Here is a 14,199-nt window from a genome sequence, read left to right as displayed (position 1 = left end):
TACATAAACACTTAGGGAACTGACATTAGGGATCATCTCATTTCCTTTTTTCATTGTACACTGAGGTTGTATGCAAGGGAAAGAAACATACCTGGGTCACACAGCAAGACAGTGACAGATCTCACACCGGAAAAAATATGTTCTGAATTATGGTTGGGTGCTCTGGTTCACCCCAGTCTGAATGTCATTCCTATACCCATTTATGCATACTAGTCAACATATCTGTATTTAGGATGTCTTCTCCATTAGTCCCAGTACCCTAAGAAGAACACACCATGTTCTGTAGTTGTACCCAGAGAACTGGCTGCATGGGGTTATTGTTCAGTCTGTCATATAAAGCAGTATTGAAAGACCTGACTAGCTGTGTGACTCTGGGTGGGTCTTTTAAAGTCCTCGCCACCTGGATTTCCTCATTTGCTAAATAAAAGTAAGAAAACTGCCTCCATAGGCTTGTTTTGACAATTCACTGGGGTCATTGATATAAGCAAGTACTTGAAAATGCTTATAATCAGGTAGGACACGGTTCAAGAACTGTGAACCATCCTTGCGGTCCTCACTGTGAGCTCTGGGGACAACAGCACCTTGATCATTAGTTTTGTGATTGTTACTGGCAAGTTAAAATCAAACCAGTGAATTGTCCTTTGAGGATATCCAGGCCAGCCTTGGTCTGATGACTTAATCTTCTTTCTGGCAGCCCTGCCGTGGGACCAGCCAGTCTTAACTTGAATACCTCCAGTGACAGGGAACTACTTTCTTCCTTAAGTAGGAAGTTCTAGTTCCAGAAAGGATTTAAAATACAACTACACTGGGCCTTTAAAGTGTCTCATATTGAAAATAAATTGCCTGTCCTGGTATCATTACTCATATCTGAAATGATTTATATACCAGTTATGTAAGGGATTTGTTTCTGCTGTTTCTCATAAAGATTATGGATCAATTAGGGCCTTCTTGTTCCCTTGTAAAAGCGTGAAGGTCCCAGGCCCGGACTAGGAAATTGGCTGACCACAGAAGGAGGCAGAATGCCACAGCGGTCTTCGTTTCCAACCTGACCTTTGTTAGCAGTTGTCATCTGGGCTGAGGAGCCCTTGCTATTCTGCCAGGTGACCCTTCTCTGAGCCTGTCACTCTTCTCACTTCATCTGACTGGCAGATGGTGGGGGTTTGTGAATACCTGATGTGTGCCCGATAGTGCTTTTGATCCTAAGGATACAAAGGTGACCAAGAGAGATGGTCATGCTGTGTGGTCTCATAAAATGTATAACGTTATATGGAAGACACAGCAGACGAGTAAATCCAGGAAGATGGTCTCATAAAATGTATAACGTTATATGGAAGACACAGCAGACGAGTAAATCCAGGAAGTAAATTCAGTGACTGGTATGTGCTATGCAAAATTAAAACCGAGTGATAGGACAGATGCCGTGTAGGGCATCAGAGAGACATTTAGATTGAGCAATCAGGGAAGGGGAGACATTGAAGTGGAAGTTTTCATAAACAATTGGAGACAGCCATGTGAAGACCTAGGAGCACAGCATTTCAGGTGGAGGGAGCATCAGGAAGGAATGAGCTTGGTGAGCTGATGAGCAGAATGAATGGAGGGAGCTTTCTAGGCTTGAGGTGGGACAGGTAAGCAGACCTGAAGGCCATGGAGAGGAGGTTAAGTTCTCTTCTAATGGAGCTGAGGTACACTGGAGTGTTTTAAGAGGTAGAGTGATACTATATGATTGGTGCTTCTCCAAGATTATTTTGGCTGGTAGGCAGATAAGAAAGGGTCAAGAATGAAAGCAGGAGGTCCGTTAGGTTGTTGGAATCATCTAGGTTAGAGACAGACAATGGTAGCTTGACCTGGGATCTTAACAGTGGTGATGGAAAGAAGAGGACAGACTCATGGAATACTTGGGAGGTAGAGCTGACAGCAATTGGCAGGGGTGAGGCAAAGTGAGACTCAAGGAGGACCCCAGCTGTTGGCCTTCAGCATGCCTGGTGGTACCATTTACCATCGGTGGGGATAAACACACTGGGAGATGAAATGAAGAGTTCTCTTATGGACATATTCCATTAGAGACAGGTCTTGGGCCTCTAAGAGGCTAGAGGATGCTATAGCTCAGCATACAAACCAGGGGTAAAAATACAGACTGAGCGCTATCAGCCTAGGATGGTCCTGAAGGCCATAGGACTGGAAAGAGTGGTCGCAATGTCAAAAGTCCACTCACAGATGTTAGCTGACAGCAGTCATTGCATTAGCAAGTGTGCCATTCAAATTTTCTTACTTTGTCTTCCTTCAATTGAGAAAACATACCCAGAGGGCCACGAGGGTACAAGATATATGTTGGGATCAATTACAGAGATGCTATCTCCTTTCAGCTCAGTGAACTTGAAATCATCAGATGAAAGGGAGATGCTCAAGTTGCTAATTACAAAACAGAGCAGGTTGAAAGGGGTATGCAGGACAGGGACAAGCAAGCACTGGGCCAGGGGACAGGGAGGGGCGGTTAGTTTCATGGGCATATCAGGAAAGACTCCACAGGGAATGCGTAATTTGTAGGGAAACTGAAAGATAAAAGACATTTTAGAGGTTAAAAAAAAAAGAGGGGTAATAGCACATTACTGGCAGAGGGAGACTGGTGGAGAATGGATTGGAGGGGGGCGGTATGGAAGGAGGCATAGAGAAAGATCCCATTGTAGGATCTCAAAACAGATTTGTGGAAAGAATGCCCAGTATCCCACTGATGCCGTGTTTGGGGCTGGCCATTTCTCCTCTGCCTGAAGTCAGCCCTTGAAATGGATTTGTTCCTGTGTTCTGAGACGTAGATCTCGCATAGCCCAGGGAAAGTAGAAGGAGCCTCTCACCTTGTGCTGAAAATCGAAGGGCAGGAAAGAAACAAACTTCTCCCAGAAGGCCAATAATGATGACATCCAAGATTGTAGATGGCAAGCTTGTTCCAAAGGTACCATTGGGTATCCAGGCCGCCTTACAGTAAATCACACTGCACCAGGCCTCATGGCACATTACAGGCAGGCCTGGCGCGTTCTTTCCAGGGAGACAAGGACAACGGATTCAGGAAGTGAAAGGCAGGTCCTCAGAGAATGCCAGAACCAGACAGGCACCTGGCGGTGCCCATGCCTTCACTCACCAGATAGGGGGACTGAGGCTCTAAGAGAACCATCTCCCACCATCTCCCATGTTTCGGTGGGAGCACCGAAACATGGTTCCTCTGATTCATGACCTTGAATGAATTTTCCACTCTGCTTTCCACTCGCTCCCTTTCTTTGGGGTTGGAATGTTTTGCAGCCTCAACTTGGCTGGTCTCTGACTACAAGAGAGCACCTCTTGTCTGCCGGTGCGGGGCCCTCCTCCCCAGAACTCCCTTCTCTTGCCCTGCTCTCAGGAGGAGGAAGGAGGAATGCTGGAGAGAAGCTTAGATGTTTTCCCTCTGCGAGAAATCATGACATTTTACAATCATGAAGATTGTCAGTCCAGGGAGTGGCAGCCCTTCAGTTGTGGCCATTTGAGCTGTCTTTAAAGTCCTCACCTCTGGGCAAATCTTCTTCATGCTGAGTTTGACTGGAAGGGACGGGTTTGACTGGAAGAGAAGGTAGCTATCCTTAGAACCTGATGGATTTATTTTATGCCTCCCCAGAAGCCTGAACATCCTTTCTCCCCGATCCAAGCTGCTGTCTGAATTGCTTCCCAAATGACCTGAGGGCAGACTGTTGGCTTTGGCTCCTGCTTTCTCCCTGGGTCTCCCTTAGAACTGTCTCCTCTTGGGGCCAGGGTGATTCTTTGTCTTGGAAATGGAAAATTAAGACGCTGTCAGACCAAGGGGAAGCTGGGGGTGGGGGCCTGTGTGGGAGAATTGAAAGGGGTGTGGGTGAGGGCATGTGGCTAGGCAGGGAGGATAGTGGTGGGAAGCTGGCAGAGAGTTAAATTTAAATGCAAGACAGTTAAGCTGATGTATGACCATTGTAAATCCATGAGCAGCTTCTAGATGCCTGGCAGACTAGTTCCTTCAGTGTAAATGCCTTTTTTTTTGAGTCTGGAATAGCAATCCTGCAGCCTATGACAGCAGGCCCTTTGTTTGCAGGCGAGTAAGATACTGAGGATGAGAAAGAAGGAAGAGGGTTGCTATTTCTGGAAGGTCCCAGCTCCGTGACACCTGGAATCCAACCCATCCTGCTTACTGCTCTCTCCTCATTAACACGTTATATGGCACATAGTAGGTGCTCAGTGAGAATTTGTTAAATAAACAAATGATCTCTTAGAAGAGAATTAGTCCCTAAAAACACCCTACTGCCAGGCTTATTCATCCTGAAACTCCTAGCTATCAGAATCCTCAGCATATTATTATATGGAGAAGAAGGAACTCAATAATCTTTTGTATCCACATAGCATTTACACAGGTGTCTCACGTTCATTATCCTTCTTGTGCTTCTCACTGGATCCGTGGTTTTTATGATCAGGTGTCTTGTTCATTCCCTCTCTGTAGTGCTGGCACCCTCCCAGCACTGGATTGGTGACTGACCTTCACTGAGAACCCCCCGGGTGCTGGGGCTCTAGGGGAGCCAGTGTGGACAAAAAAGATGCATGTAGAGTAACCTACAAATAGACTGTGACCAGTGCTCGGCGGGGCAAGAGCAGCCCCCAGAGAAAATGGCAATGGTTGTAATTTAGACTGAGATGGGATTGGACAAGGTCTCTTGGTTCTCTGAAATTTCACTTATCTGAGATTTATATCCTGTACCACCTTATCATTCTATCCTGTCCATTGCACCGGAAACTGAGAAGGTATACCTCCAAGGTGTTAGGACGTTGAATGAACCTCCCTGATTGGCAGCCTGGCTTGTTGCCCTCTTCCCTCCTCCATTTTTCATTCCTTGTATTCATTTGTTTACTCATTCAATCAACCAGTATCTATTCAGTACCTACAACTTTCAGTGCACTGCGCTGGTTCTAATGATATACCAGTAAGCAAAACTGACATCGGTCCCACCTCTCTGAAGCTTATGGTCTTCTAGGGAGAAGTACATAAGTCAGATAATCCTGAAATGTCCTATTATGGACAATGAAATTTCCTAGGAGGGCCGGTTCCATGGTTCCTGAATATGTTAACATGGAGACTTGATCCAGGGTAGGGTTTCCAGAATGGCCTCCCCAAGGAGGTCTGAAAGGGGGATTGGACATACACTAGACCACTCTCAGGGGAGGATGGGGAGCACTGCAATCGCTTGTAGCCAGGCCATGAAATCAGGGTGGGGAGATCAGCGACCTTCATGTCAACCCCATGAAGTGGGCAGGGCTGACTCAGTTATGGAAATATATTTGTATAGATGAGAAAGAACTGTGGATTGAGAACAGTTAGTAAGTCAGTTAGTCTCCTGGAAGCAGAACAAAATTGGGACTTGGACCCAGGGGTGCATACTACAAGTCTCTAGCATTTTCCACATCCTCCTGGGACATAATCATCTGGCTATAAAGTATCTGATGCCCGGCTGGTTCACTATTACTGTGCAAGCTTCAGGCATATGGAACATATCCTAAATCATGGTTAGAAATGTCACCTTCAGGCTCCATTATCTTTTATCCAAATGAAGAAAGAGAAATAGCAGTAGGCTCATAAGTTCCAGTCTAGCCCCTGCCTGTTTGGTTTTTAAGTCTCTGTATCAGGTCACTATATTAAGTGTCATGTCCAAAGTCAAATGGTCAGTGACACAGTTGAAAGTCCAGGCTCCTTAAAAGGACACTTACTTCTTTCACCTGTTCTTGGACCTGGCAAATATTTGGGCGAAAACATCAAGGCCCATTTTGTATCCCTGTCTCTTTAGGATGAGTATCTTGGGCAAGAGGGAGCTCAAATTAAACAAAAGTGTCTTATTCAGTTCTTTCTCTTTCTTACTCTTGCTTCCAGTTTTCTAAAAAGCATCATCTCCTAAAAGCTAATGTGTCATCCAAGGAAAACTACATTTTCACAATTACGGCTACTGATCCTGTGGAAGTTTGGTCCCCACCCCTGCCCACCCAGTTCATTATATGGGTTTCCCTGAGGACACCCGTTTGGATGAGGAAGGGAGCAGGAGTGAGGGCTTTGCGGTCAGACACCCTGCCGGCCTGGCCTGCTCTGTGCCCGCAGGCCTGTCACGGAGCCATGTGGAGCTTCAGACCTGTCCTCTGTGCCCCTGAACCGGTGGCGGGGAAATGGGATGGGATCAAGGGAAGAAACCTCTGCAAAGCCCTGAGCTGAGGCTGGCCTGGGACATGGTCGGTTCTTACTAAACTTTGGTCCTGATATCATCATTGTCTGCTGTCACAAAGGAAGAGGTGTGGGGCCCAGAAAGCAAAGGGGACGTGCCTGGGGTTGTATAGTTGGATAGATCCTGAGTTTGGGGCTAAGCCCGCGTCCCAGGCACCCTGTACTCTGTATCTCCACTCAGCCACGTATCCTTCAGTCAAAACACAAATCTCAAGGGTCACTGGGAAAACAGCATTCGTCCCATTGCCTGCCTGTGACCTGAATTCCTGGGCTCTCAGGTCCTTCTCCCCGCCCCCCAGCGCAGCCCCTCTCTGCCGCCAGGCTGCTGTGGCCTGCTGTGGCACACAGGGACATTACCAGGGAGAACTTGCTTTTCACGTTTGCACTCTTCCTCTTCTCCTCTGGGGCAGCCCGTTTTCATGAAAATAGGACAGGGAAGAGGAGAAGAAGGATCAGTATGATCTTTATCATCATTTATCTGGAGCAAACTTGAATTGGTTTCTTTGAGGGAAAAGTTCCTCTGAAGACCAACAAGGAAGCAGAAGATAGTCTGGTTATGCAGGCGGCCCAAGGGAGGGCGGAGATAATAAGAATCCCTTACATTCCTGCCAGCTATCAAGCTCTCGCCGCTTTCCACTTTTATCACCTAATTTGATTCTCTCAGCAATCCTGTGAGGCAGGCAGGATAGGGAGGTTTTTTATTTTTTTTTTTAAGGTTGGTAAACTGAGTCACTAGGGAATTATGTAGGTCATATTACAACAAAACCATTTGTGCTTGCATTCATTCAGCGGATATGTCGGGTAGCTACTGTGTGCTGAGCCTACCTTAGGCATGGAGAAAGATACCAGACACTAAACCCTGGCTTCAGGAAACACACATAAGTGGAGAAGACCAGCATTGGCACATAAATAGGAAATTAAAGTAGAGTGTGGTGAACACAGTGAAAGAAATATGCCAGGAAACTAAATGGGGAAGAGGAATACCCAGTGTAACCTTTCAGGGGGGTGGGTATCAGGGAAGGCTTACTGGAGGAGGTGACGCCTGAGATGTGAAGGCTGTGGGGGTATAATCCAGGTGAAGGGGTTGAGGAGATGGCATAAGCAAAAGCATGGCCTGGAGAAATGGCTTGAGACTAGAAACCCCAATGGGAAATCAAGGAGATCACACAATGTGGATTTGAAAGTACCCTGTATACCTGCTAATGACCTTGATGTTATCCTCTGGTCAATGGGGCAAAGAGTGGGGGAAACGCCATTGAAGGTGTTTAGGTAAGGGGACAACAGGCCTAGGGCCAGCTGGGCTAGAAGCACGATCTTTATTTTCTGGTACAACACTCCAGTGCTCCAGCTTCCTTTCTTTGCAACTAAGGCCACTTGTTCAGTCCTCAGCACTAGGCTAAGCCTTCCTCCGGCCCCCGGAACCCACCCGCCCTAGTCAGAGAACTCTGGGTGGGCCCAGGCAGATGACAAAATCTCTAAAACCAAGTCTCCTCCCTCTGAGCTTATGCCTTGGTTCTACTTGTCAGACCATTGTCTTCTCAGGAGCTAAGCTCAGCCCTTAGCAGAGGCCTCCTGCGTACGCAGTCCTTCTCATGCATCCAGCTGTAAGTGCCTGCTCTCTCCACACCTGCGAAGGCAGCAGCCCTGCCCCGGTGAGGCTCTGCTTTGACACCTCCCTTTCCTTTAGCCCCAGGGGTGCGAGGCCTAGAGCAAGGAGGCTTGCATCTCACCATTCTGGACTCTGTACTTTCTGCACACTCCCCCTTCTCTGACCTTCTGCCTTGTGCACAAATCCAGGTCTTCTAAAAACCCCTGCACTTGGGAAGTGCTGTCTGTGCTGTTGTGAAGAATGTGAGCTGCTCATGAGTCTTAACGATTGCAAACCATACAGCCCTTTGAAACCTCTACAAGCCTCATTTCTTCATCTGTAAATTGGGATATTATTAATACCTACATCAGATGATTACTGTGACGTTTAAATGAGATAATGCATGTGAAGTGCTCACAAAGTACTTAACACAATAAATATTCAATAAATCTTTGTGGATTTCTTTTTTCTCATTATTATTGTACTGACTTTTTAGGGCGTCTGGCTCAGGCAGTAAGGAAAATGGAGCAGTAATCAGTCTCTCTTATTGCAGGAAGCTCAAATGCTATTTAATTCATCCAAAGGGGCTTTTAGGTAGGTAGAAGGGAAGGCAGGACAGCTTCAGGAAAGGGGGCATGGAGATCGGTTGGCAGAAAAGCTGGGTTCTGATCTACCTCTGCTACTGACTTCTCTATGACCTGGGCTACACAAAGCTCTTCCTCCCCACCTCATTTTTTTCTCCTGTAAATGGATGGGAGTATTACTAACTGAGCATCCCTGCTCTCCTAGTCAATGACTCCCCTACTGGAATCTACCCTAAGTCTACTTTTGCCTTCTGCAATGTCTGGAGACATTCAGGGCTGAGATGTCTGGGATCTACAGTGTTCACCTGCCATTGCCCCAGGAAGGGAGCTCATGGGTCTATTGCCTGTCACTCAGTTATCAGCTCTTTGTCCCCAAGCTGGTAGTCCCTGTGCTGTCACTAGAGCCTGCACTGGGGGTCTGGCTCTGTGGTCCTTTTTTGCAGTCCCAGATACTTTTCTTGAGCTCCAGACCAATCTGGGACATTTGCCATAAGTTTTGCTGGACTCCACACTCTTGTTCCTACTTTGGCTCCTTAGAGGGATTTTATGCTTGCTCAGCTGACAGTCGACAATCGACAATCGGCAGGGGCAGAAGATGGGTCAGGGTAGGGGCCCAGAGAGGCGCATGGAAAAGAAGTAGGGGCTGAGTAAGTGCTGGGTGGATGAATAATGGGGTGGAGAAAGGTAAGGGAGAGGCAGTGGGGAAGACCAGCACCAATGCCTCTAATTGCAAGGCAATAAATAAATATGGGTCAAGTCAATGTTGAAGAAAGTCAGAAGAGAAAAAAAGAAGACGGAAGAATATAAAGAGAAAATAGAGCTGGGGCAGAGGAGGAAAGGAGATTGGAGAGAAAGAAATACAAAGAAAGAAAGGAGGACAAAGAGAATGATATTAGTAGGACAGGAGGGGGAGAAAGGGGAGGGAGGGAGGGAAAGAAGAATAAAGATGGATTTGGTAGGCAATAGAATGAAAGACACGTACAACCTCTGGGAAGTGTTCTGGCTGTGGTTTTTTCCAGACCTTTCACTAAAGCTGCTTGAGGTTCCAACATTGGAATTAGAAAGTGTGTATGTGTGTGTATGTGTGTGTAAGCACTGCCCTCTGTTAAAATCCAGAATTTATTGAGCTGGGACAAAGCAGGAATCTGCTCTCCATCAGGCCTTCTCAGAACCCAGCTGAGAGCAAGGCTGGGATGGAGGTGCCCAGGAAAAGATAAGTAAACAAGCCTAGGTTGACTCTGGCCTGCATGGCAAGGGCAGTGGTGGGAAAGGTGAGCCCAGCAGAGAACGAGGCCCTGCAACCAGGAGTTGGGAACTTCAGCAGAAGATTCTTGTGTGTGTGAGCCCCCTGACTTCTGCCCATTCCTAAGAGCTGTAGTGTGTTGGAAGTGGTGCCCCAGAGAGCATTTAGCCTGGAAGTCTGAGACAAGACGGTATCACTAAAGTTGGGGAAAGGCATTTTTGGTTCAAACTCCTCATTTACAGATAGGTGACCAGGGCCAGGGGAAGGGTAATGGCTGGCTCAGAACCAGGGGCAGAATTGGACTAGAAATCCAGACCTCCTTCTTAGTCCCTGTGCTTTCTACCTGCCTATACTGCTTCCATAATCCTCCTCTGATAATCCTTCTTAAAGTCCCCAGAAATTGATCTGTTAATTAGGGGTCTGCTTGACAAATTCTAAGCCTCCTACTGCTTCCTTTCAAGAATGAAAATAATGTATTTGCTTCATGATTACTTGTCATGGTGGCTACCTTGGAACTATATAGCTATTAGACATGGTGTGATTGCTCTGGGTTGTTGCTGATTTGTAGAATGAGTAAGTGTTGAGAAAAATGGCATATAAATCAAATTTGTACAAATCAAATTCCATTTTTCTGTTGATTTACTTTATCTCAGAGGTGTTTTATCTTAGTTTTGGAACTCTTTTCAGATGGTAATTGCTCTAAGACTTCTCCTTCCTTCCTTCCTACCCCACTTCCTACCTTCCTTCCTTCCTTCTTTCCTCCCTCCCTCCTTTCCTTAATATTTATTCATTTATTTGAGAGAGAGTGAAAGAAAACCCGAATGAGGGGAGGTGCAGAGGGAGACAGAGAGAGGGAATCTCAAACAGACTCCCTGCTGAGCGTGGAGCCCTACCTGGGGCTCTATCCCAGGACCCTGAGATCACCACCTGAGCTGAAACCGAGAGTCAGACACTTAATGGATAGTGGCATCCAAGTGCCCCTCTTTATTTATTTATTTACTTATTTTTAAATGTTTTATTTATTTGTCAGGGAGCGAGCGAGCACAGGCAGGCAGATGGAGAAACAGACTCCTGCTGAGCAGGGAGCCCGATGCAGGACTCGATCCCAGGTCCCTGGGATCACGACCTAAGCGGAAGGCAGACGCTTAACCAACTGAATCACCCAGGCGCTCCCTCCCCCTTTATTTTTTAATATAAAGAAAAGAACACTAGAATGAGGGCCTGCGAAGGAGGATACCAGGGACAACTCTGCCACAAACTTACAAGAGATCTCAAAACGCCTGAACCCCCTCATGCCTCACCTTCCCTGAATGAAAAAAAGAAAAAAAAAAAAAAGAAAAAAAAAACCAGGGTTTGAGGGGAAGGATCTCCACAAGCCTTTTCCTCTGTCTCTCTAAGATCAGAGTCTTCTCTATGTCCTTGAACCTCATTGGCTCCCCACCCCCCCTTTAGCCTCTTCAGAGTCAAGAGCACAGAACCGTTGGACCACCAATAGGAACAATTTCAAATCCAGTCCATGTTAGCATTAGAAACCAAGAAGTAAGGAGACCTGGGGAGGCCAAGGGATGGTGTGAGGGGATGCAGTGGACAATTTTGGAACTGTCTCCTCAGACCCCTTTGCAAGAGATGACTCCTTACTCCAGCCAAAATCAGGATGGGAAGCTGAGCTGTATCCTGGTATATCTCACCTCTAAGACATGATTGACTGAGGGGCCGACAGGCATCTGCCTGAAGTTGAGCTATTTAGAGGGTCTCATGGGGAGTTTGATTTGAAAGAACCTAAGGTGTCTGTGTGGATAGGACATAAAGCTTGAGAGCTGCGTGGTCATTCTTGGTTTTGGCCGTGAATACTGTGGTACTCCAGGGAAAGAACAGGGCAGAACTAAAGCAGACACACGGAGAGAAATATAGAAAAGGAAGGGAATATGACCTCTGGTGGCATATGAGACTTTTGCTCCTTTATTTCTGAGGCTCAGTTGTGTTTTATGCTTACCCCAAGGAGATACCCCGATAGTCTTATATGTTGTTCTCCCGATTTACTTTGTTGCCAAAGTGGAGTTGAGTTGGTTCTGTCACTTGTCACCAAGGGGATTCTAATAAATTATAGGGGCCCCAACCCAGACCAGCTGAATCCCTAGTGCTGGGTTACAGACATTGGTATTTAAAATAAAACCTCCTTAGCGATTTTCATGTGCAGGTGGGCCTGAGAACCTCGCTTAAGTACCAAGCAGAGAAAGCAGGTAGCCCAACAGAGTAGAGCTCCTGTGTAAGAAGTCTCATTCCGCTTCATCCTTGACGACCCAAGGGCTCTTGAGGACACCTTCAGGTCTGGTCCTCAGTCTCCTCATCTGTTCAACAGGGACCATTCTTCTTATTCTGCACCACCCCCCCCCCCCCGGCCGAGCTGTGGTGCTGAGAAAAAGAAACATACAGAACGTGCTCCTCAGGAAGCCAGCCGTGAGGGGGTCGGCAGGGAGGGCATTTGCAAGGGAGTGCTCTCCGATCCAACACTGTGAGGAGAGGGAAGGAAGGGAGGGAAGCAGGTTGGGCAAGGGAAGACAGAAGTCCGCGTTGGCCCGAAATGAGGCAGCTTTTACTGCCATCAGCCAGTGTGTATAGGCAAGGCACATCTCTTCAGGCAGTTGTCTAAAAGGACCCTTGCCCTCGGCCTCATGCCTGGAGGGAGAGCTAAGCAGGCCTCTAGTGTTACTCAAGCCCAACATGAAATGCCCTTTATTTGAGAAAGGGAACTACTCATCCTCCCCCAGAAAGCTTGTCCACTCCTTGTGTTTCCTGCTAGTGTGAAGGGCCTCACAGTATGTTGAAGACTCCTGGCTGTCTAGAAGCCTCCCGTCAACCTCTCCCTCAACCTCCATCATTCGTCATATCTCTTAGATTTACTTTTAAATATTGTTGTTAGGGGCACCTGGATGGCTCAGTTGGTTAAGTGTCTGACATAGTTTTGGCTCAGGTCATGATCTCAGAGTCGTGCTGTGGAACCCCATGCAGGCTCTGTGCTCAGTGCTGTGTCTGCGTGAGATTCTCTCCCTCTGCCCCATCCCCTACTCAAGCACAAGTGCTCTCTTTCAAATAAACACATCTTTTAAAAAATAAATACTTTTGTTATACTTAAAAAAAAAACAAACTGTTGTTTGTCTTTGTCTTTGCTACCATTGCCTTAGTTCAGTTTGCCATCATGTCGTCTGAATTATTCCAGCAGCTTCCTAACTGGTCTTCCTGCTTCCTGAATTCTCCTTAAATTATTCCTGGACACAACTGCCAAAGGGATCTTTCTCGAATGCAGAGCAGAGTGTGTGACTCCCCTTCTCAGAACCTTCCAAGGGTCCCCTCACTGCCCTCAGGATATAGCTGGGATGGTGGTGTGGCCCACAGGGTCTGTCTTCATCTGGGTCTTCGGCTCTTACCTCTCACTCCCTCACACGGAGCTGCTTACAGCTTCTGACATACAGTGTGTTGCTCTGTGCCTTCTTGCCTTTGCTTATGCTGTTTACTCCTCTTGGAATGACTGTGCCCTTTCCATGCACCTAACTCATATGTATCCTTGAAGACATGGCTCCCTCCAGAAAGCAGCAGTCCACTCTTAGGCTTCCTGAACATTTGTCCCACAGAACTCATTTCCTTGTGTTCATGCATTTAGATTTTATTATTAAAAATCATAATTCTATTATTTTTTGACAGCTGAATTGGTACACTGTGCTGGATATCTTATATAGATGATTCATTTAATTCTCAAAATTACCTTTTGAAGTTAGTATTGTCATCTCTAGTCTATAGATGGGCAAGTTGAGCCTTGATGGAGTAACTTGTTGGAAGTCAGGCAGTGAGTGTAGTTGGAATTTGAAATCAAGGCTGTCTGATTACAATAGTCTTATCTTTTTATTTTTTTTAAAGATTTATTTTATTTTACTTTATTTCTTTTAAAGATATTACTTATTTGGCAGAGAGGTTGACAGTGAGACAGGGAATGCAAGCAGGGAAGTGGGAGAGGGAGAAGCAGGCTTTCCGCAGAGCAGGGAGCCGGGCGTGTGGCTCCATCCCAGGACCCTGGGATCATGACCTGAGCTGAAGGCAGACACTTAACCGACCGAGTCGCCCAGGCATCCCTTCTTACTACTCTTTTAATCTCATTACTCAGAATGGTGTCTAGCATATAGAAAACACCGTTTGAACTAAACCTGGCACAGTAACTAGATCATGGTTTTTTTCAATAATTGATTTTTTTCCACCATATAAAGTACATTGAAGTAGGTTGAAAGTTATTATAATAGCAGTAACTAGTGTTTGATATAATTTTAACCAGTATAAAAGGAAAGCAAATGGAGGGGCTTTTAATTTGTTTAAAAGGAAAAGCCTGGGCCAGAGACCACAGAAAGGAAGGACACTAAGATTTGATCCAGAATTTACTACATTGGTTTTTCATCTCAGCAGAGGTGACATGATGCCTGTTTGTTCTTCCACGTGGTTGAAATGGGTCCTTATCATTTCTCTTAATTTTCAGGTCACGAAAAGTAGATGC

The sequence above is a fragment of the Martes martes genome (assembly GCF_963455335.1).
Source record: "Martes martes genome assembly, chromosome: 5".
NCBI lineage: Eukaryota > Metazoa > Chordata > Mammalia > Carnivora > Mustelidae > Martes > Martes martes.
This window is presented reverse-complemented; position numbering follows the sequence as displayed.